At 32.1% G+C, this 21,863-nt stretch overlaps 1 protein-coding gene and 1 long non-coding RNA gene across 3 annotated transcripts in view; both read right to left on the reverse strand.

Moving 5' to 3' along the window:
- Positions 1-21,863, reverse strand: part of LOC141449379 (uncharacterized) — a 73,383-nt gene that overhangs the window by 49,964 nt on the left and 1,556 nt on the right. The window lies entirely within an intron of this gene.
- Positions 2,738-6,872, reverse strand: LOC141449497 (uncharacterized). Its single transcript, XR_012455557.1, has 3 exons — positions 5,505-6,872; positions 4,219-4,378; positions 2,738-4,106 (listed from the first exon to the last, which is right to left on the reverse strand). It is a non-coding gene; the product is annotated as an uncharacterized lncRNA (long non-coding RNA).

The following is a 21,863-nucleotide window of genomic DNA, read 5'->3' on the forward strand; positions in this document are numbered from 1 at the left end:
AGTTGATCCGTAAATATTGGATAACTATTTCAGTTGTCATTGTAAGTAAATATTAAATGTAAAGAGCTTAAAGAAATATATACTTATTTATCGCATCACCTCACCAAAAATCAATATTTCTATTTACCTTTACTATTCAAAGAGGGTTGTTACACAATATAAACTTTTCATTTCTTTATTGGACATTTATTTTTTTATGAAATAGTTTATGAATTTTATTTTCTTTAATTTCAGAAAAATCAATCGATTTAACTTAAGGAAGAGTTCATTTTTTCGATAAAGGCCAAAGCAATTCTGATGAAATAGTTATTTTTTTTAATTTGGCAAGTGAGCGAAGTACAGTTTTATTACATATGTAGAGATTTTTTTTCTACAATTTTGTAATTTATAATCTGTATATGAATGAATACATTAAGTAAACATGGGTAGTGAAGATGGTGCATGAAGAGCAGGAGGAGAGAAACCATCCAGAGATAGCACTCTCTTCAGGATATCGACTTGCAAGGAAGTCTTGGAGCCACTGGCGATTCAGTCGCCAAACAACCAAAAATGATTGCTGAAATGGTATTTATAAAAACATAAAAATTGGGGCTCCTTATTTCCTTGGTGAACCTAGCTAAAATGATTTTTCCACAAAAAATAAAAAATTGTAGAGGCAGGTTTAGGGAAATTCTGTAAATATGTTTTACAATTTAGGTAATTATTATGTAGTGGGTACATATGTGTTCGTTGGAGTTTATTTAAAAAAAAATTTATTCATTTTTTTTAAATTAGCATTAAGCATTACAAATGTAAATTTAAAACTTTAAGAATAAAATTAAAATGAACTATGAAAGTATATAAGTTCAATTAGTTCCAAATGCAAAATAAAATTTTAAGAAATTATTAAGCATAAAATAATGAGGAAAAAACCCTAACAACCGCTTCCTCAAACAACATGAAACAATTCACCCCTGGTTGCAAGTATGTAGCAGCAACCAACTATAATAAGAATAGCAAAATTCAAAAATATCACTTAACTAAAAGCAGTCAAAAAGATTTCGAACCAAAGGAACTGTACCATGCAGATCGTTTTAGTAACTTTCATACATAAGGCTAATAGAAAAACTAAAAATGTGGAACAACAAAAGAGGATCAAAAAGACAGCGAACTCATTTGTTGTAAAAGTGGAGAAGTTAGAGCCACATCTTACAGTGGGTTACTATTCAATAAAATCACTTGCGCAGAAGACTTAGGGTCAGAAAAAAGCTAAACAAAAAAGTACATAATTAAGTTTAACAATATATAAAATACCATCAGTAATTAATTAATTCTAAATCTAAGTAACAAGTTTGATATTTACATATGTTAAGTTCTTAATATTAGTATTGTTAGACTGGTTATAAGATAAATAGATATGAAGCGTGGGTGTTTGAGATATCACCATAGCAACTCCCTACATCTAGTGGGAGCAAAGTGACGCACGTGTTTGCTATACAGTGACTAGACCGCGGAGGCGGTAGCTTTATGGACGCTGCACAGAAGTGAAAGCCCCCAGGCAGTCTGTGTTGATCCTGGTTGTGCTACGACCTAGGCACACCAAACTGGATCAATGATTTCCAGCCTATTCTGTTTATGTCTCACCCTTCTCCCAAGCAGAGAAAAAAAAAAGAAGAAAAGCTTAAAAACAGATGTTTCAATTAATTAAAATCACCATAAACTGTTGTACATTTAAAAACAATAAGAATCTGGTGTCTTTTATTCATAAAAAAAATTCATTAGTTGCAATTTTGAATTGTCATTTTATAAAATCAATTCATTTTTTAGACGAATATGGACAAAAGAACAAAATGAAATCTGCCAATAGGTGTTCCTAGTCCTTCTCAACGTTTTCTTTTCACTTTGTGGCCGCAGTCTTCTATTTACATTTCATTATTCTCTTGGCAGACAACGCCAAGTAGTTAAAGTGGAATCTTCACGAGTTAAAATGTTACCTCTTCAAACTCTGTTGGTTTTTGTTGAAGAACTATGCAAAGTAGATGTCCCTTTACCCTGTTGTGAAAGGTTAAACAAAAATTTCGATTCCTCTCAAAAATGTGAGAGGAACGTCATTCTTTATTGTTACCGAAAAAAATCACTTAAAAATGAGAGTAAGCCGTTTAGTTTAACTAATACTTGGAAATGTTTTTTTTTTTTTTCATAAAAAGAGGGAAAAATGTCAAAATTTGATGTTTTCAATATAATAGTTTTCCCAGCACTTTTTACAATCAACCCTCATATAACTGTCCTGTTGGATAGTGTTAATTAGTATAAACTAATCGCAAACAAAGAATGTAATTAGTAACAATCCTTGTCAAAGGGGCAGATTCTGAACTAAGTAAATTATGTCTTTAAAATCTCGTTGAAAAATTAAGCAAATGCCAAAACCGAATCTCACGATCCTCCCAGTAAGACAATACATACAAAAAATGAATTATGAAAGATAAATTTATCAACACTTGAAAGTGGCTAATAAAAAGTAAAAAAACTGAAGGCACCTTAAGGAGGAAATATGTGTGTTTCACTACAGAGAAAAAGTTTGCATTCATTGCCAACAGTGAAATATTTCTTTCACTTGACATGTTTTGGAATGCGCCCAATGTAGTCGCACCTATTCACGTAGAACATCTAGTCATAGATTGTTATGCCAGCGAACTTTCAGACCTACTGGTTGAAATTGCCAAAGTGAGTTTACACCTTACAAATATTATTTAAAAAAAAAAAAAAAAAAAACTTCACTGCTGTTTGTTGCCTGACTTACATTGACATTCATGATAAATAAGTTGTTGGAAAATATTAATGGATTTCTAGCTGACAAATATTGGTTTGTAATAAAGTGCTTCTAGTTGTCAACGAGGTAGTATTTTACAAAATTAATTGTGTATTCAAACTTTTTGTTAGAATCTTATTAATAGAGCCTGTTTCCTTTACGCTTTACTTTTAAAGTCAGTAATGTTGGTAAGTTTAAATACAATTGTTTAACTTTAGACAAGAAACAATTTTTTTTACCAAACAAATAAACAACAATATTTTAAGACAGATCCAATATTTCTGAAATATTAACGATGATATTGTGCATTAATAATTAAGCTGACAATTTTAAAATTGTAATTGCAATAAATAATATATATCACAAAAGCAAAACAAAAAAATTAATGCTGAAAGAAGTAATCTTCTTGTTAGTATTATTGTAGTGAACAATTCTTGTAAATATGGGCATGTAGTTAATACTACTACTACGTAGCTCTACAGCCCGGGGTGGGCCTTGGCTTCCTTAATAATGCGACTCCGGACATCTCTATTAGCTGTTTTTGTCCTTCATCCTGACACTCCAAGGACTCTCAAGTCCTCCTCAACATCATCAAGCCAACGTCTTCGCGGTCGGCCAACTCTCTTCCTTCATGCCTATGACGGTACCACGCAGCAGTCGGCCGAGTCATCCTGTCTTCTGGCATTCTTGCAATGTGGCCCCTAACCATTCCAATCGTCGAGTCTTGACGAAACGGACCACATTCTCAGCCCCTATATAGAGTATAAAGCTCACAGTTTTTTCTAAGTCTCCATGTGCGAGAAGTCGTGTCGAAAACTGGACCATAAATCCTCCTTAAGATCTTGCATTCAAAAACATTGAGACAATCTATCACATGGCAGATGTGAACGTCCATGTTTCAGCACCGTATGTAAGAACCGGCCTGATTAAGGTTCTATAAAGCCTTATCTTCGAGGTTCTGGACAGATAGGAGGTCTTAAACAATTTCATGTTAGCGAAGTAAACTCGGTTTGCAGACATTATTCTCCCATTCACTTTGCTTACCATTCTATTTCCCTCGTTAAGTTCAGATCCCAGGTACGTGAAGCTTTTAACACGTTCGAACGTAAATCCTTCTACTTTCAATTCCTCGCACAGGCCGGCAGTGCACTGAGAAAAGCTCCGGGCGCCAATAACCTTAGATGTTGACGCGCCTTAAATCATATATATACAATTCTTGTAAAAAGTGGTCCGCTGAGTTGTTGTCTGAAATTTCTTTTTCTCGACTCTTCATTATTATTAATAAAGCCACGGTCTCAGCGAGTGGATGGGCACCGCACTAATAAAATATAAACAATTAATAGTAATTAAAAATATTTACTACATCTATTGTTGATTTCGTTATGAAGAGTGAATCGGTCTTAATGGCAATATGGGTTGTTACTCCTTACCTTCGAATAGCGCAAGGGCACTGATCATGAATGCAATGTATTTCAAAATTCTCTAAGCTCATGAGTACATTTTTCTTCAAACTACTGCATTAGATTAATGGAACTTTAAAAGAGAGCTTAACTTCAGCCATTCCTTAGAACAACACTTAAATGAAGTTTCCTGAAATAATGAAAATATAAGTAAGTAACAGATCTGCGTGCTTTTGGTGAATATACTACTCGTAGTTTAAAGGAAATCTTAAAAATGTGGTTAAGTCAGCAGTGTTGAAAAATGCTGTTGTTTTCTATTGGACGAAGCACGCGGTTTTTTTGTTTTGTTTTTTTTAAATTCCTGATCAGTTTCAGATTTCTTTTATCATCAGACGTTGTCTTCATCAGTTTGGTGTAGAGAATTTATCTGCTACGTACTATGTTACATTATATTTCCCGACTCAGTCACAGTTATCTACACAGATTCATTCACCCACAGTCAGAAAGTGTAGTGAATGACAAAAACACAGTTGAAGTCAAATTCTCCATAAATAAAATTTAAACATTCGTAGAAAAAATTATACAGCTTTGTGGAAATCTCTGGTTTAAGCGGGCCGTCTGATAATGTAGAAAGTAAATTTAACGGTTATAAAAAGTAAAATAACAAGCACAACATCGAATTATATTTGAATTAAATAACTGTGATTTGCATAAATTAACAGTTAGTTGCAGTGAAATTTCAAGCCTGCTTTTACATCCTCAGGGGGCTTTTTGAATGAAGTTCTTTGTTAGAGCACCTTGCCCTGCTGTTTCTCTTAATGGAGCCTTAAAGCATGGACATAGTTCCTAGGTAAGAAGACAATTTTTTTTCGCTTAATCACACCTCTGTATAGCCAGAGGCTTCTGCCAGATACTTCGTAAAAGTATCACAGAATTATAGATCTATGTCTGCCTTTGTCGATTAGATCCAACTACGATAATCTAGATATTTTGAAACATTTTTTTGAGTTATTTTGTTGAATAACTCGTTAGTAATGAAGCTATTGTTTCATTCTGTAATGGACTAAGTGGAAGCCCAACGTTTCGTTTCCCAGCACCACAATTATTCTCAGATTGTTCTAATATTTTTAATGATGCTTTATCAAAGAAACATGTACAATCTGGGCACCATTCTGGAAATCAAAAACTATTTCTGGGAAAGCTCGACTAAGAAATCATCAAGGGGTCGAAAACTTCATAAGTAAGAATATATTCGCATAAATGTAATTTTTCTCAATAATAATAATAAATGATTCCATACACGTCAGACTAAGTACCTGCAGCCTCAAACATCAAATCGCCTGAAGTTCAATATACGTTTACCACTTCAACGGGTGCCTTGAATGATTTTGCTTTTTCCTCCGACAAATCTTAAAAATAAGGACCAGGTTCCTTAAAACTCCAACCTTCAATTGAGAAGCGCACACTTTCTAATGACAGTGGACATAAATCTTGGACAAATTTGATGATTTGATTCATCTTTTATCTCAATAATTTTTTAACAGACCATCACTTTCTGGACTTACCTTGGCCTTTGAAAGGAAGGTGTTATTTCTGTTCTACCCTCTCTGATTATATCAGGAAATACAAATAATGAAATAATCCAGCTAAAAATTGGTCTTAAAAGGCCATAATTGGCCTTGACTCTTCGTAAACCATTTCAATCTGTGTACAAACTTGCTAACTATAGGACGGACGGAATTCAGCTTTGCTTCCATTCTCTTAAAATAAAAATACTTAAAAATTAACTGTGAAATTTTGTGCAAAATAAATGAAAATTGCCAAAACCTTCAAGTTGGATAATTAATTATATTTGAAAAAATCTCCATCACCTGGTACACTGTCACACATTGCCACATGTTTAATTAAATTTCAGCACCTGTTTTACTTTTTGACAAACAGTGGTAATAAATCTTGGACAAATTTGATGATTTGGTTCATCTTTTATCTCAATAATTTTTTAACAGACCATCACTTTCTGGACTTACCTTGGCCTTCGAAAGGAAGGTGCTATTTCTGTTCTACCCTCTCTGATTATATCAGGAACTAGCAATAACTACCACTTCAATGGGTGCCTTGCATGATTTTGCTTATTCCTCCGATAAATCTTAAAATATGAAGGGAAGTTTTCACCTTTAAAGAATTAAAATTCTTCCCCTAAAAATTGGTCTTAAATTCTTTCGAATACCACACTGGCACATCAGAAGCAGTGACTTTTACCCCTTTTTAATCTAACAACTTATTCAAAGTTTAAGATACATACTATATCACTTTTCATCAAAATCTGTAGCTAAAAACAATTGAAATTAAGTTTAAAGACATTTTCATCTGCAGTTTTTGCAAGCGTCGATAATACTTTCTCCCCCCCGCCAAAAAAAAGTACACCTTGAGAGTATTAAAATGTCTGTCGTCTATGAGTACTCCGCATAAACAAAAGAGAGGAAAGAAAATGAAAAAAAATGGAATCCTGTCTGTAAATGACTAAAGAAAACCTGAAGTACAGACGGTTGCTGAATACTAATAAAGAAATTATGTTACACACATAAATCTAAAGGTTTTGTAATTAAGAAAAATATAACTCTTACCGTGAAATAGTGCTCGTGCACTACTTCTGCTCAGAGTATTCTGTTTCCTCAAGACACAAACCTGCAAGAGCCCAAGAAAACTTTTCACTTTATAGAACAGAAACAAATTTTAACCCTAAATATCTCGTTTTCTGCTCGATAGATTTTATAGACAATAGTAGTCTCAATATGCAGACAAAATATAAACAAAATCTATCCAGTAGTTTTCGAGATATTTGAAGTTCAATTTTCACTTTATAGAACAGAAACAAACTTTAACCCTAAATATCTCGTTTTCTGCTAGTTAGATTTTTACTAAATTTTACACAATTATAGACAATAGTAGTCTCCATATACAGATAAGATATAAACAAAATCTATCGGGTAGTTTTCGAGAGATTTGAATTTCAAGTTTTCTATTAATAGAACGGAAACAAACTTTAACCCTAAATATCTCGTTTTCTGCACGATAGATTTTTACTAAATTTTACACAATTATAGAAAATAGTAGTCTTCATATGCAGGTAAAGTATAAACAAAATCTATCCAGTAGTTTTCGAGATATTTGAAGTTCAATTTTCTCTTTATAGAACGGAAACAAACTTTAACCCTTAATATCTCGTATTCTGCTCAATAGATTTTTACTAAATTTTGCACAATTATAGACAATTGTAGTCTCCATATACAGATAAGATATAAACAAAATCTATCGGGTAGTTTTCGAGAGATTTGAATTTCAAGTTTTCTATTAATAGAACGGAAACAAACTTTAACCCTAAATATCTCGTTTTCTGCACGATAGATTTTTACTAAATTTTACACAATTATAGAAAATAGTAGTCTTCATATGCAGGTAAAGTATAAACAAAATCTATCCAGTAGTTTTCGAGATATTTGAAGTTCAATTTTCTCTTTATAGAACGGAAACAAACTTTAACCCTTAATATCTCGTATTCTGCTCAATAGATTTTTACTAAATTTTGCACAATTATAGACAATTGTAGTCTCCATATACAGATAAGATATAAACAAAATCTATCGGGTAATTTTCGAGAGATTTGAATTTCAAGTTTACAATTTATAGAACGGAAACAAACTTTAACCCTAAATATCTCGTTTTCTGCACGATAGATTTTTACTAAATTTTACACAATTATAGAAAATAGTAGTCTTCATATGCAGGTAAAGTATAAACAAAATCTATCGAGTAGTTTACGAGATAATTGAAATTAAGTTTAATTATGTTTAAGTTTAATTTTTATTTGCAGTTTTTGTAAGCGTCGATAATACTTTCTCCCCCCCCCCCAAAAAAAAACAGTATACTTGGAGAGTATTAAAATGTCAGTCTTCTATGAGTACTCCACATAAACAAAAGCTAGGAAGGAAAATGAAAAAAAATGGAATCCCTTCTGTAAATGACTAAAGTAGACCTGAAGTACAGACGGTTGCTGAATACTAATAAAGAAATTATGTTACACACATAAATCTAAAGGGTGTTTGTAATTTAGAAAAATATCACTCTTCCGTGAATTAGTGCTCGTGCACTACTGCTGCTCAGAGTATTCTGTTTCCTCAAGACACAAACCTACAAGAGTCCAAGAACATTTTTATTTTCCGACCATCTTGAGTTTTGTAAGTCTGATTTACCAGATGCAGAAGAAAGAAGGATTCAAAACACCTGTACTAGACTCAAATCTAAAACGAAATTGAATGTTGTTTTTAAAGTGAGATAATAACAAAGAAATTGGCATTGTCCGTACAGAGCTTAAACAGTTTCTTCCACCACGTCATATTCCTCAGTAGCTTACTAAATCCACAACGACATAAAAGGTAGTAGAGGAAGAAAAGTCTTGTCTGTATAGGACCTATAGCAGCAAAGGTTATGACCCTATTAAAGTTTACCACTTCTTGTAAAAAGGAAGAGTACTGGCCTCTACACTAAGGTTTCATCTGTACTGTGAGTATGCTGGATTAAATCCTAGTACTAAATGTAGGAGAAATAAATAACTTGCAACAACTAGCCCTTCCAAAGGTTTTTATCTCGACAACACAATCATTGATTTATTTTAGTTCAGAGAACTGGTCTATAGACGTACTTTTTTCGATTTTTTTTTTTTTTAATTAGAAGATAACTGATATCAACAATTTCTTTGTTGCTGTGAAGAAAATTAGAAGAAGTTGGACAATAGAATCAATTTCCTGGAAAGTCAGCACCTAATTAGGTGGCCTATTCAGCTGGAATAAAAGGGGAATACTGAGAATGAAGTTGAGGTTAGAATCAAGAAAGGAGAAAATAAGAAATACCTTTAAGAATGATTAAAAAGAAGCCCTGAAATCGCGAACTGCTTTATGAGAGCAGCATTCAATGGGTTTCTCTGAACCATTGTCAATATAGTATATTATACCAGATATTTCTATAGACAGAGAACAGAACCGATATTTTCACGAGTTCTGTCTATTTTTCTAGCAATTATCTCCTCATTTCACTAATATTGTTGAAAATAGTGGTTACCATGCTCGGAAAAGTAATTGATAAAAATGAATATCAGAAGAATTCTTCTCGTTTTTTCTTCCAAATAAAACTCCAGATAATTACCTACTTCTCTTCTGTACGATAGGACTAAAAAAGTAAATAATGAATGTACTTTTAAAAAATGGTACTTTATACCTATGTTCAAATTCGATGTATACTTCGTATCTAACCTATCAGAGATTTATTCATAACATCTCTTCACTACCATTAGACATTAGAAATATAGCGAGCCCTGTTACTTCAGTCTGGAAGTGATGGTTGGCCCTTTTTCCTATAAAATTGCCTTGTAACTTGATAGTGTGCAAAAAACTAATAATCCAAGAAAATATTTCCAATAAACAGATACTTTGTGTGGCTACTTTAGGATGATTGAAAAACAAAAACTGTTTAATCAAAATAAAGATAATTTCCCTCATTATGTTTTAGCATGACGACTCAATCGCCCAGTGCACTGAATGAGAGCGTAAAGATTACCAGATGCCACAATCTCCGGGAGGGAAACATCTCCCGAAGTCGAGAAATCTAGTTTTGGAATAAACTGGACACACCTCTACAAAGTACCGCACAGTCTCATTGGACTCACCACAGCCGGCGCAAATTGGCGACTGGGCGACATTTTTTTCAAATGTAGATGGTACCCTAAATTCGCATGTCCACCTGAACCAATTGGCGGATCCTGCTGAAGCCAACCGCAGCCGTTTTCCAAGAATTTCCTTAGCCTGACGGCAGTCAGCTCGGAATCACCACCGTTTCCGGTGTTTCATCGAAAAACTTGAATTAATTAAGAAAATACGCCGAACCAAAGACATCATTGAAAAAGAATAAGAATGATATACTATGCGATCGAAAAGCTATGAAACCTTTATGCTTAGATGTAAAATTAAATAATTGCTAACTGTGAGAAGAAGTAGGGAAGTTAATTGTGGTCTCTAAGGCCGTGAAATACATTCCAGGCTGCATCTACACCATTAGTTTAACAGCTCTACAACTTTATAGAACCCCTAAAATGGGTATTGCAATTCTAGCGCATTGCGCATTCTACTCACATGCAATTAGGTGAATATTTGTTTTTTCACTACACTTTACAATGTTTATAATCAATTAAACCTCTATTTATTTTTTTGATTTAATTTACGTTGAACGTTCATTGAAAACTTCAAAATGAATAAGTTGCAGTTATGTCTGAACATTTCTGAAACTTAACGGCCATTATCCGTGCATTAGGAAGGCCTATTTCTTTTTCTTTTTTTCCATTTTATCATACGTTTATTACTCGGCAAATTGCCTTCGGATTTTTCTACGAATTCGGGATTTTGCCACACATTTAATTGACTGTATCTAACATTATTTTAGACTTAAACAAAATTTTCAAAAAAAAAAAAACGGTAAGCATCTATTCTGAGGGAAATTTCAAACACCCCGTCTCGAGAAATTTTTTCAACATTAATTTTCACGAAGAAAAACTGAAAGGTCCAAGACAAGTGACCCAAGTTGAAAGAGATTACTGGCTTTGTTTCTGAGAAAAGCTCAGAAAAGTAAATGAAATTCCTCTCATGTAATTATACTAGGAATGCCAGCAATTCATTTGACCTTCTTTAACATTGTATAAGTGGCAGGACCATTCTTCATACTTAAATAGCACATTAGAGGAACCCTAACCAAAGTTGGCCTTAATAGAACTTTCCCGGGAGAGTGTTTCAAATAAAACTGGTGGATGTTATTGGAGGCATGGACAATGATGATGATGTTAATGATGATTCACAATTTAAAGAAAAGCGTTGGAGCCGTTTTCGAGTAAATAAAACAAAATTGAACAATTGGAAACTCTGTAATGTGGGGATTTCGGTTTAGTAATTTCCATTGCTACATACTTTCTTCAATATTCTAGGTATAATCAAACGAGATTCTTCTGGACTCAAGGATCTCCGTTTTCGGAAAACTTGATACAGAAAATTTTTCATGATAGCAATACTTTCCTTAGCAGGGTTGAGAGAAATTGAAAAAAGAGAATGGGGCAAAATCATTTTAATAGTTAGGGATTAAATGATGAATGAACTAGCCAAAGACTAGGTATTCAAAACATAAATATTTATAGATTTTTTGTGATCCATTCTCAGTTGATATTAAAGATATAAAATGTGTGAACATTCGATCAATAATTCTTGTATTTCTTTACAGAAACCCATTATATTATGTACTTACATAGGATGAAGTTGTGAGAATGTTAAAATTAGGAACTACTTAATAAGAAAGAAACTTTAATGAAAATGTTAACGCCAGTAATTACTTGCCTCTTTGAAATGTAAATTAAGTTTAAGTAATATCAGTTAGAGGAGAGAAAGGAGACTGTTTCACGGAATATCATTTAACGCTAACATGGCAATCTGCATGCAAAACACCAACACCCACGGTACAAGACGCTTGTCTCCTGCCCGCCACTCCATCAAGCGGGATCTCACTCAATACTGATCACCAGTCCAATGTGGAAGACTGGCTACACTGTGGGCCCTCTTTGATCTGACTGTAAATCATTCATTCGTAATTATTCTTGTAATAAATTGTCTTAGTAATTAATCCTTTTAAAAACATTATTGCACTTTATTCTAATAATTATTATACTTTAAATATTACTTATATATTAGAATTATTATGTTTATACGATATTATTACGGTCCTTCTCACTTTTAAAAGAAGTAGGTATCAATTAGTTAGGTTTACTCTGTACTTAGTGCTTTGAAGTGACATACTGCGGTTGGTGCTTAATTTTGAGGTATTGCTTACCCATAATTGATAGCTAATAATGAGTAAAGAAGACATAATCAATCAATTGATTGAGAAACCATTCTGAATCCACTCATTATAAAGGAATGATTAATGTATTCCCATTATGACTTATTAAATTTATTTTGCGGCCTCTTTGTAAACATTAAATACATTCAACTTAAACTTCTTTTTGTTTCAGTATGCAGTTTATTACCTCTGAAGTTAGTTTTATTTTTAAAAAACCTAAAATTTCGATAGCAAAAATTTTGAAAAATAACTGATTGCATGCCTTGGATCAAAATTCGGGATACATATACCACTGAGTCCATAAAAAAACAACTCTACCTCAACAGCTAACTGCCCAAAAGGTGAGTTTACTTCCACTTTTAACCTTGTTGTCAGAGAGAATCAGCCAGCATTACTGCTATAGCAATAAATCCTTAGTTTGGCTCTCAACACTATTTCTTTTCCAAAATTTGGGAATTTTATCTTTTAAAGAAATAGAGAAAACAATTGTCAAAGATGGGTATTTTTCAACGTTACGATTTTTCGTGCAGTTTTGACGATCAACCCTTAGACAACTGTCCTACCGGACAGTTTTTACTGAACTGCTATAAAAAATTTTGCACTAAGTATAATTTTTTTCTTCTTAAAAGCGTTATTAATCAGAAGCTCTCATAAAAACTATAGGCAAAGATGATATTTACTACACCTCGCCTGAAGATTCACACCTCTAAGTAAATTTCAAAAAATTCATTCCTAACCCCTTCACTGAATGTTCTCTAATAAATAAATGTCTTCTTAAAGATTAATTAATAGTTCAATAGTTGTAAGACTGACAGAAATTACCAAATCCATTTCAAGAACGGCACCAGAAATGTCCCAAAACTTTCTGTATTTAACATTGAAAACTGCCCTAAAACACCAGTTAAGTTGATTTTGCCACCTGCAAATTCTTGATGGCACTATTTAACAGCAATAATACCGGAGAAACAACAAAATGAGGTTGCAAATAAAAGAGCTCACATGTTAAATAATTTTTTTGTTAACCACAAATAGTTTAGTATCATTCAGCAGATTTTTTTTTAAACTCTATTATTTGCGCTTTATGAAACCTGAATAGGCAACAAAATTAATTTGAAAGCCATTTTCCTTTCAAATCCGGCATTCTTGTAAAAATATTTAAATAAGTATTTATAAGTATTCAGTTCTTATAGAGATATTAGGGGAGTTTCATTATTTCAAGCATATTTCAATATAATTACAATTATAATTGTAATTCATCTTGATGGTCACATTAGATTTTCAATTAAATTTCGAACTGATTCAGTTACAAATAAATGTTCAATATTACATTAACACCACCACTTTGACTAAATTTAAACAATTAAATGAAGATCTTATTTCTCAGATATTAGAAAAGTGTTTTACAAGGCAAAGAAATGCAATTACATTGAGAAATGGAGGAAATCCAAGAAAATGTTAAAGAGGAGAGAAAATAAGAATAAATGGGACCGAAACAGAGACTAACACAATGAAATGCAATCTTCAACTACTGAGAAAAATCTTGTGAATTTCCCTCTTTTTTCACTATTACTTTTAAACAGTTATTGATTTTAGAAGCGGGGGGGTGTTCCCTTCTCTTTGGGGGCGCACTATTTTCCGCATAACTACGTGACATTACTCGCTAAACAGTTTAAATACTTCGTTTAGGTTGTTTGAATTTCTACTTTTCTTTGAAAAAAGAAAATGTTCTCCTGCCCTAGAAAAGTAAATCAGTTTTTTGAATCATTCTATTTTAGTCCTCAAACCAAGGCACTTGGGCCATTCTGGTGTTTTATTGAAATATGAAGGTACGAAGAGAATACTTATATAGTTAAAAAAAAACACAATATTTAAAAAACGAGAGGAACCCAATGAATTTCTTAAAAGGTCTTAGTGTCCAAAAAAAAAATCAATTCTAGTTTTCTTTTTTCCATCTCCTGGTGATTTTAAACATTCTTCCTTCGTTTTGCACCGTTCAGGTGCAGACACCTGAAAGATGTCCAAGAACCAATCCCTTCCAACGCTATAAACTGAGCCGTCATTGTTCACAGGAAATGTAAGGCCCTCATAGCATAAAAATGTAGATACTTCAGTAAGTTCAAGAAGGCATAAGTTACCAGTAATCAAGAAGGAAGTATCCACAATGAAATAGAGTCACGCTACTGTACCAGTTCAGCCAAAAGTCTTGCTTTTAGAAATTTAAAAAAATAAGGTGGACAGTAGAAGCAGTGTCTCTTTTGCAAGCTATGTATAAAATATGTTGAACACTGAGCACAGGTATGACAAAAACAAGGAATACAGATTCACAAAAAGTAATGAAACAAGCATGCAATGTTAAAAAAACATAAAACCAACATATTCCAAGTTTAGAGAGAGAGAGAGAGAGAAAGTGAGAGAGATAGAAGGAAAAAGAAGCAAAAAAAAAACTAGAGAAACATTGGAACCCAAATCTATTTTTAGTACCACCAAATATATTCAATAATTTAGGAAATATCACGAAAATTCTTGTAACATATTTCTGGCAAAATGTGCCAATACCAACAAAGCATTTATTTTTTATGTAAGTTATCTTTATGTAAACGTGTGGAAGTTAGCAAAGCAGAATGTTCAATGCCTCGGAAGGAAACTAATAAGAAAGCCATTCGCTTCACCAAATTACATATTTAATATAAATATGTCAAGCGGCAAATAATTCAGCTATCAATTTTAAAGAAACTATTTGCTCACATATCTTATCTCAAGCTAGCGTTAATGCCTTTTACTTCAATAAAAAAAACAAATATGGGCTTACTTAAATGCAAACTTATCACGCTTGATTAATAGATATGTAGCTTACAAACAGGTTTGCAAGTTATTTTAGCCAGCCAGCGTCACTACAAACCCAGGAAAAACAATTGTGTCCGTTGTGCCAACTAGGTCCGACTAATGCCAATCTGATTCTTCTAGCAAGACTAAAATTTTATTTAAATTTAAAAATAAAAAATACTGCATTGCGTACCACCACCACTATTCTGTTTCCTTCCAAACTGAAACAATAATATTTTGCCAATAATTAAAACATGATAACAAGGAATATTGTTAATCTCCATCGACTTCAAACTCTTCGGATGTACTATATTTTCCTACTCTTAAGACTCCTTCTATAAGAACTAAGTCTTGTTTCATTCTTTCCTACCCTATCGATTACAACTTCTCTCATTCCCACTAGTTCCTCGAGACATCTCATACGGGGACTTTCATTCATGTGCCTTCTCTCAAAGCCAGCCTTCCAAAAGTTTGTTTGGAATTCCACTAACAAGCATCCGCTCTGCATTTCGTTCCACTGCTTGTTTTTTATAAAATAAAATATGTATATGCAGATCGGGTGCATTTGTACTTATGCCACATTTCCTGTTTAGACCAATGTTCATTATCACATGCATCCCTATATATTCTTACAGCACTTTTTGCTCGGGTTCCTTTAGTTTCCACAGTTAGCCCCCTTGTTTCAAACTTATAAATGTCACAACAGGGCTAACGATTGTTCTATAAGTAAATAAAGAACCTTAACGCTGTTGGTACTTTGCTGAACTCAACGGCTTCTGAGAGTTACAGTTGTTCCCGAGACTAACTGTTGTTTTTATATCATTGTTTTTAGGTGGTACATAGTTTTAACTCTGAATTGTAATCCTACAGCCCACGTTGATGAGTGACGCTGCCATGTGGTGGTCGTGTTAACTAGGAACATTCTGTAATACCTGACAGCACTTCATGGCAGGCCTTCTATAAACTATAGAAGGACAGATAGACGTTCAGCAAAATTTAATTTTAAAAGAATTCGTAAATCAAATTTGTTAAACAAATTTGTATGCGGTCGTGTGGTTGTTTCATACGAGATTGTTTGGTTGACACTTTTGTTATCATGCAATACCTATGTCAATGATTTTTTATTCACTGCCCTATTGTTTAAACCAAGTTTCATGAAAATATTTCGCATTTAAATGTAAAAGAATGTCAACGCTCCTGAATTAAGTTAAATATGAGGTGTAGAATTCAATGCCAAATACAAGGAAGTTTTGTTGAGGCAAATCTAGTATCAATCCAGCAGCATTGGCTAAAAATGTGACCTTTTAAAAGAGAGGAGCCATCCAGTCTAGACAGAATTTCATTGATGTACCCAGTTTGTGCAAGAGATAGTCTGAACAGTAAGAATGGATGGTCCAAACTAGATGACGTCATTCAAACCAAAGCTAGGGCATGCGCCCAACATTACTAGCCCACTTTCAGCACCTAGAGTCCTGATGTACCACCTTGGCGCCACCCTTTCTTCCAAAGTTGGAATCAACTTGTCTTAAATTCATGGCATCTATTTTTGGAAATTAACCATATTACGAACTTTCTTTCTCGCAAAAGTTACTATTGTAGATAACTCACATAACTTAAGTGTTTTACAAATATATCTATACAAAAATGAGAACCAGCTATACCACTGCCAATATCAGTTAATCCGAAAATGTGTTCCAACCACAGTTAGCCTGAGAGGAGACTGCCAGAAAACCATTGATTTTTTTTTTTTAATATTAATTAAAACTTAAGTCACTTTATCGTGAAATTTATGGTCAAAACCTTCACTCGACTTTGTCTTACACATTTCCCTAGCTTTTCTTAACTTAACTCCATTTTCCTCCAGGAGAAAATTTGAAATAAATACAATAGGTCCTCTTACAGGCAGTAAGATAATAGAATGGAAACGTTATATCTTTTGTTGAAAATGCGACATTTTGTGAGATATTTAAATGTATCAGTGAGAGTATGATCGCTTTGTCTTAGTCTTGCGCCCTTATTGGTCGCTCATCTTTGAAACAGAGCTCTACAATTGTAAAAAAAAAATCGCCTTCTTTAAAAATAATTATTCCTATGAACTCTTAATAAGCTCACTGTCTAGCGATGGGCAGTGTTGTCTTTTACGAAGGATCACTGGTTGGAAGCCGGCGTAGAGATTGCTCCAAGTGTAAATGATGGTGGTGTGCCTTAAATTAATGAAAAAAATAAACGTAAAATATATTTTAATATCAATCAAAATTTTTTAATGGAATCTTAACATGCTCTTTTAATGGAATATTGAATAATTTGTCTTAAACATAAATAATGACAAACATAAATAGTAAGTTTTGGCAAAAAAGGATGACTAACATGACAACATAAAAAAATTACTTAAGACCTGGGGATTTTCGAGGTAATTTCTTTAAAGTTAAAGAGAAAACTAAAAATTAGATTTGCAGAGAATTAGTAGAGCTGAGTAAATTACTAATAGAAACCACATGAATTTTGACAAAATAAATGTTTTCCTTCTACCTTCTATTATGGAATAAATTAATCTTTTGTGTAATTAAAATGACTAAGTTGGCAAAAATAATTACGGAGATTTAATTTTGAACAACATTACAAATGAAACAATAAAAAAGAAATATAATCTTAGCTCCACTACTCCATTATTTGCATTTTTAAAACTTTTTATGTTCCTGAAAAATACTTGGCAGTAAAATTTAAACGCCTCTTTTAATTTCACTCCATTTGTTTGTTTTAACGTAACACAAAAATCGTGCATTCATATTTGAAATTATTATAAATAAATTATTATTTATTTAAAAAAAAAAAGTAAATTTAAAAAGAAAAAGCAAGTTTTATTTTTTTCTGCCAACTTCACCAAGAGGTTTTGTACATCAATTTCAGATTTCAACACTTTTGTAGAAAAAAGTTTTGTAGGATTTAGTTTAAATTAGATAATTTTAAATCAAGGAAATCAATAAAACTGTAACTTTAATAACTTCTGTTCTTAGATTCACCGATATTTAACGAACAAAGTATTGTTTCCTAAGGAGGGTACACTTCTTTGGTATTCAGTGCATCAGAAATATTTTGATATGCAAAATGTGCTAGATAGAACGAGTATTTTCACCAAGAAACAAAATATTAAAGAGGTTAAGAGATTACTAAAACTAATCTGTGTAATAGCCTATTGCAATATAACTACAGAAAGCACTTGATATTATTTGCTTAAAAGCAGTAAATATTTTTAATATTATAATTTCTAAGAAGTAAACTATCTTCTGAAATTTTGTTATTTGATATCTAAAAGCAATTAAAAGTGTAGCGAACGAAAATTTTAGATAATTACTGCCCGATGAAATAAATAAACAATAATTTTGCCAAACACAAACACTAAGCTAACGAAACCATTATGGCATATTGAGGGTCAGTTAACTTAGCAAGGCAACATAAAAGTTCACTTTATACCAATAATGAATAATTGGATTATCCAAACAGGGATATAACAAAAAAATAGATCACAAAGTTACACGATAGACGTGGGTAAGCATTATTGTGCGGGAGAGAACATCAAAGAGGCACATATTTAGAACCACTGAGATGAGTTAATTTTCACTTACTCATCTGTAAAACAAGCTGAAGAGCCCTTTTGGTAGGAAACTGTAGGCTTAATGCTTCAAATATTAGAGAAATATTTCATGAACTTTTATACTAAGTGCAAGAGTTGATTATACTGTCAAAAAAGGTACTTTTTTGAAAAAATAATTACTTTAATAGAAATTTCAAAATCTGGAGAACACTCACATGACTTTGTATTGCTGAAATTTACTTCATGAAATTTTCGGTTTATTTATTTATTTCTGTTTATTTGCGGTTTTTAATCTATATTAATTAATAGATGTCGTTCCGTTTCTAACATAATCGCTTAAAGTTTTTTACAAAAAATGTAGTTTATTGGAATGTATAGACTTTTTTTAATGCCTATTTTTTCAGTCTTGCAACTATCAATTAGGTATCAAGAAGGGAGGAGAGTAGTAAACATAGTTTCAAATTTTTAAATTAAAGATGGAATGAAACCTATGGTACAGTATATCTCAGTTTGGCAGTCAATGCCACAAATCACTCAGCTATTGTGTTATAAATATTATTATTATCATAATATTATCGTGTTATAATGAGCAAGTTTTCTTGCTCATTAAGTCTTGCAGAAAGATAGATTCTCAACATAATATTTACTCATGTTTGGACTTCATAAGATTTTTAATTTTTCTTCTTCAATACTTTTTACTTGAACAATAAAGGAATAAAGAATAAGAATAACGTTTCAAAAAGGTTTACTTTGGCAAATATTCCTGTTAAATTTAAATCTATAATCTATTACCTGAACATAATTAAATATTATAATAACTTTAATTAGCAGAGCTTTTGAATTGAGTTAATGTCTAAAAATTGGGAATAAAAATTTTAAGTTTTCTAGCAAGTTGTAGCTTTCATCTGCAGGTAACACCTTCGCATCTAATATTATTAATATTTATCACACAAATGTGCAACTTTTTTTTTTATTTCCTTCAAATTTTTCACGGTTTCTAAGGATTTTCTCACAATTGAAACCGTAAAAGGTTTCTAAACCAACGAATTCAAACTAATATTCACTTAAATGGATTCATTTAAAAATTAAATTTTCGTGAAAAAATGTTTTTAGAGATTCTATCCTACTTTCACGCGTCCATGAAGATATGACAGAATCAAAGAAAAGTATAATAAATACCCTACAAATTTTAATTAACTCTATTGTCGTTTAATAAAAAGATTTCCATTAAATGCTAGAAACTGAAAGTATTTAAACTAAAAAAAAAAAATCGTGTCTTAAACAGCTGACATGTGTCACTCACATTTAATCTAAACGTATTGAAATGAAACGTGAATACTGAGGACTAATTAATCCGAAAAAATACTTTTTCTATTTTTAACGTTATTCAATTAAAGCCTCCGAATTTGTTATTTCATATAAAATAGTATTTACTTTATTTACAGACCATTGAGCAACGTCAACAATTCTTCCTGAAACAGAAATGTTCTCAAAGGTGACTTGGCTCCAACATTTGTTCCCTGTTTAAAAATAATACAGAAATATTTCTGGCTTTGATACTGAAATAAATATATTCTAAGTCTGTTTTTAACCTAAATAATCACGTTAACTCATCATTATGTAAGCAGTTATTAATAGATTATTTGTACAAAATCAGAAGTAATTTACTTTTTATTTTTTTCCTGCATACAGGTTCCATGCTGCACAGGGCGGCGTTTTTAAGACAAAAGACTGAATCTGATGGCGAATCTGTGGAAGAAACATGTTCTGAAGAAGAGGATGACCTTTTATCAAATTATGGTAATCAGGACGATGTTTTCGATGCAGGAGATGAGGACGTAAGTTATAGTTGTGACGACGAAGATGGAGAAGAAATAAATTTTAATTTAGGAAAGAATTGGGAAACTATATGGTCTGACAAACCTCTTAAATCAAAATTTTCCAAAACTCCTTAGAGAAATATTGTTACACATCTCCTAGGGCCAAAGGGTGAAGCCAGAGAGCTTTTTGAAGGAGGGAAATTATTCTCGTTGTTTATAACAGACGAAATGATTGACACCTTGTTAGTTGTACAAATAAAGAAATAGTTTACATTAATTATTAAAACATTAATCATTATTAGTTTATATTTACTTTAAAAAACAAAATGAGAAGCAGGCGAGATCAAAAAAAATTTACACCAAAATATATAGGGTCGGAACCGACCCCACCTTGTGAAAAAGTGAACGATGATTTACCTTGAGGACAGAGGGTTAAGATAGCCATAATAGGTCTTTTTGGTCGCATAGGATTTGGCTTCGTAGCTACCTACTTACGTACAAACCTGCATGAGTATGATAGCTCTTTTTAAAAAAAAATCATCAACAGCCTTATCCAAGATTCAACGCGATAAAATAGCCAACCTTTACCACAGGAAATTTATAACATAGATTGAAAGCGGCGTGCAAAAAAGCATGCTGTTAGGAAGGGTGATTGTAGTTCTGATCGCAGAAAAAAAGGGAAACTGCAAAAACCAAATTTTACCTAGACTTTACAATCTGCTGAAATAAAAAAACCTACGATAAAATTTCGCCGAATTTCTGTAAACCAAAAGGTACCAGTAATACTTAATCATACATAATACATAATCTGATGAATGAAAAATAGCGGACATTTTGTGTAACATATGTACACAAGCAATGTCTACCCCGAATTAAGAATGATGTTTGTTTCAGAAAACTCCACAATCAAAGTTATGTTTGATCACTTCTAGTTTCCCTTTTATCCTTTTATTTTCGAAACAATTTTCTTTTATCTTGTTAGGCTCACAGATCCCATCATCAAATTTGAAATATTTTTACAAAACATTAACTTTCAGCTGTACGAGTTGAGTTCCAACTTCCTAGCAATCACACAATTAAGTAAAACTAAATATTTTGCAAAAGAAAAAAGAAATCCATATAAAAGTTTATGTATTTAATAAGACTTAAAAACTATCGCAAAAGTTTCACAAAATTTTAACAGAAACTTTCTTTAACAATAGCTTTCAAATTTCCCTTTTTATACAATATGTTATAGACATAAATAAAGTTTTGTGTTAAAAAGACACTTTCATCACTTTGTAGCAATTTGGACAAAAAATCACTGACCTCAAACAATGGTTTTAGTCTGAAGAAGGTGACCAGTTTGTTGTTATATTGTTTTATTTATGTTCTTTATTAACGGAACACATTCCATTTCTTTATTTTATTTATGTTTATACTAATGTAAAGAAGGTCATATTTATAAAACATAAAATTAGGTACATCTCACCAGTAGTTTATTTTTATTTAAAAAATGATATGTACTTTTTATT

Source organism: Rhodnius prolixus, unplaced genomic scaffold, assembly GCF_049639745.1.
Source record: "Rhodnius prolixus isolate KJV_2025 unplaced genomic scaffold, Rpr scaffold_1, whole genome shotgun sequence".
In the NCBI taxonomy this organism is placed as follows: Eukaryota; Metazoa; Arthropoda; class Insecta; order Hemiptera; family Reduviidae; genus Rhodnius; species Rhodnius prolixus.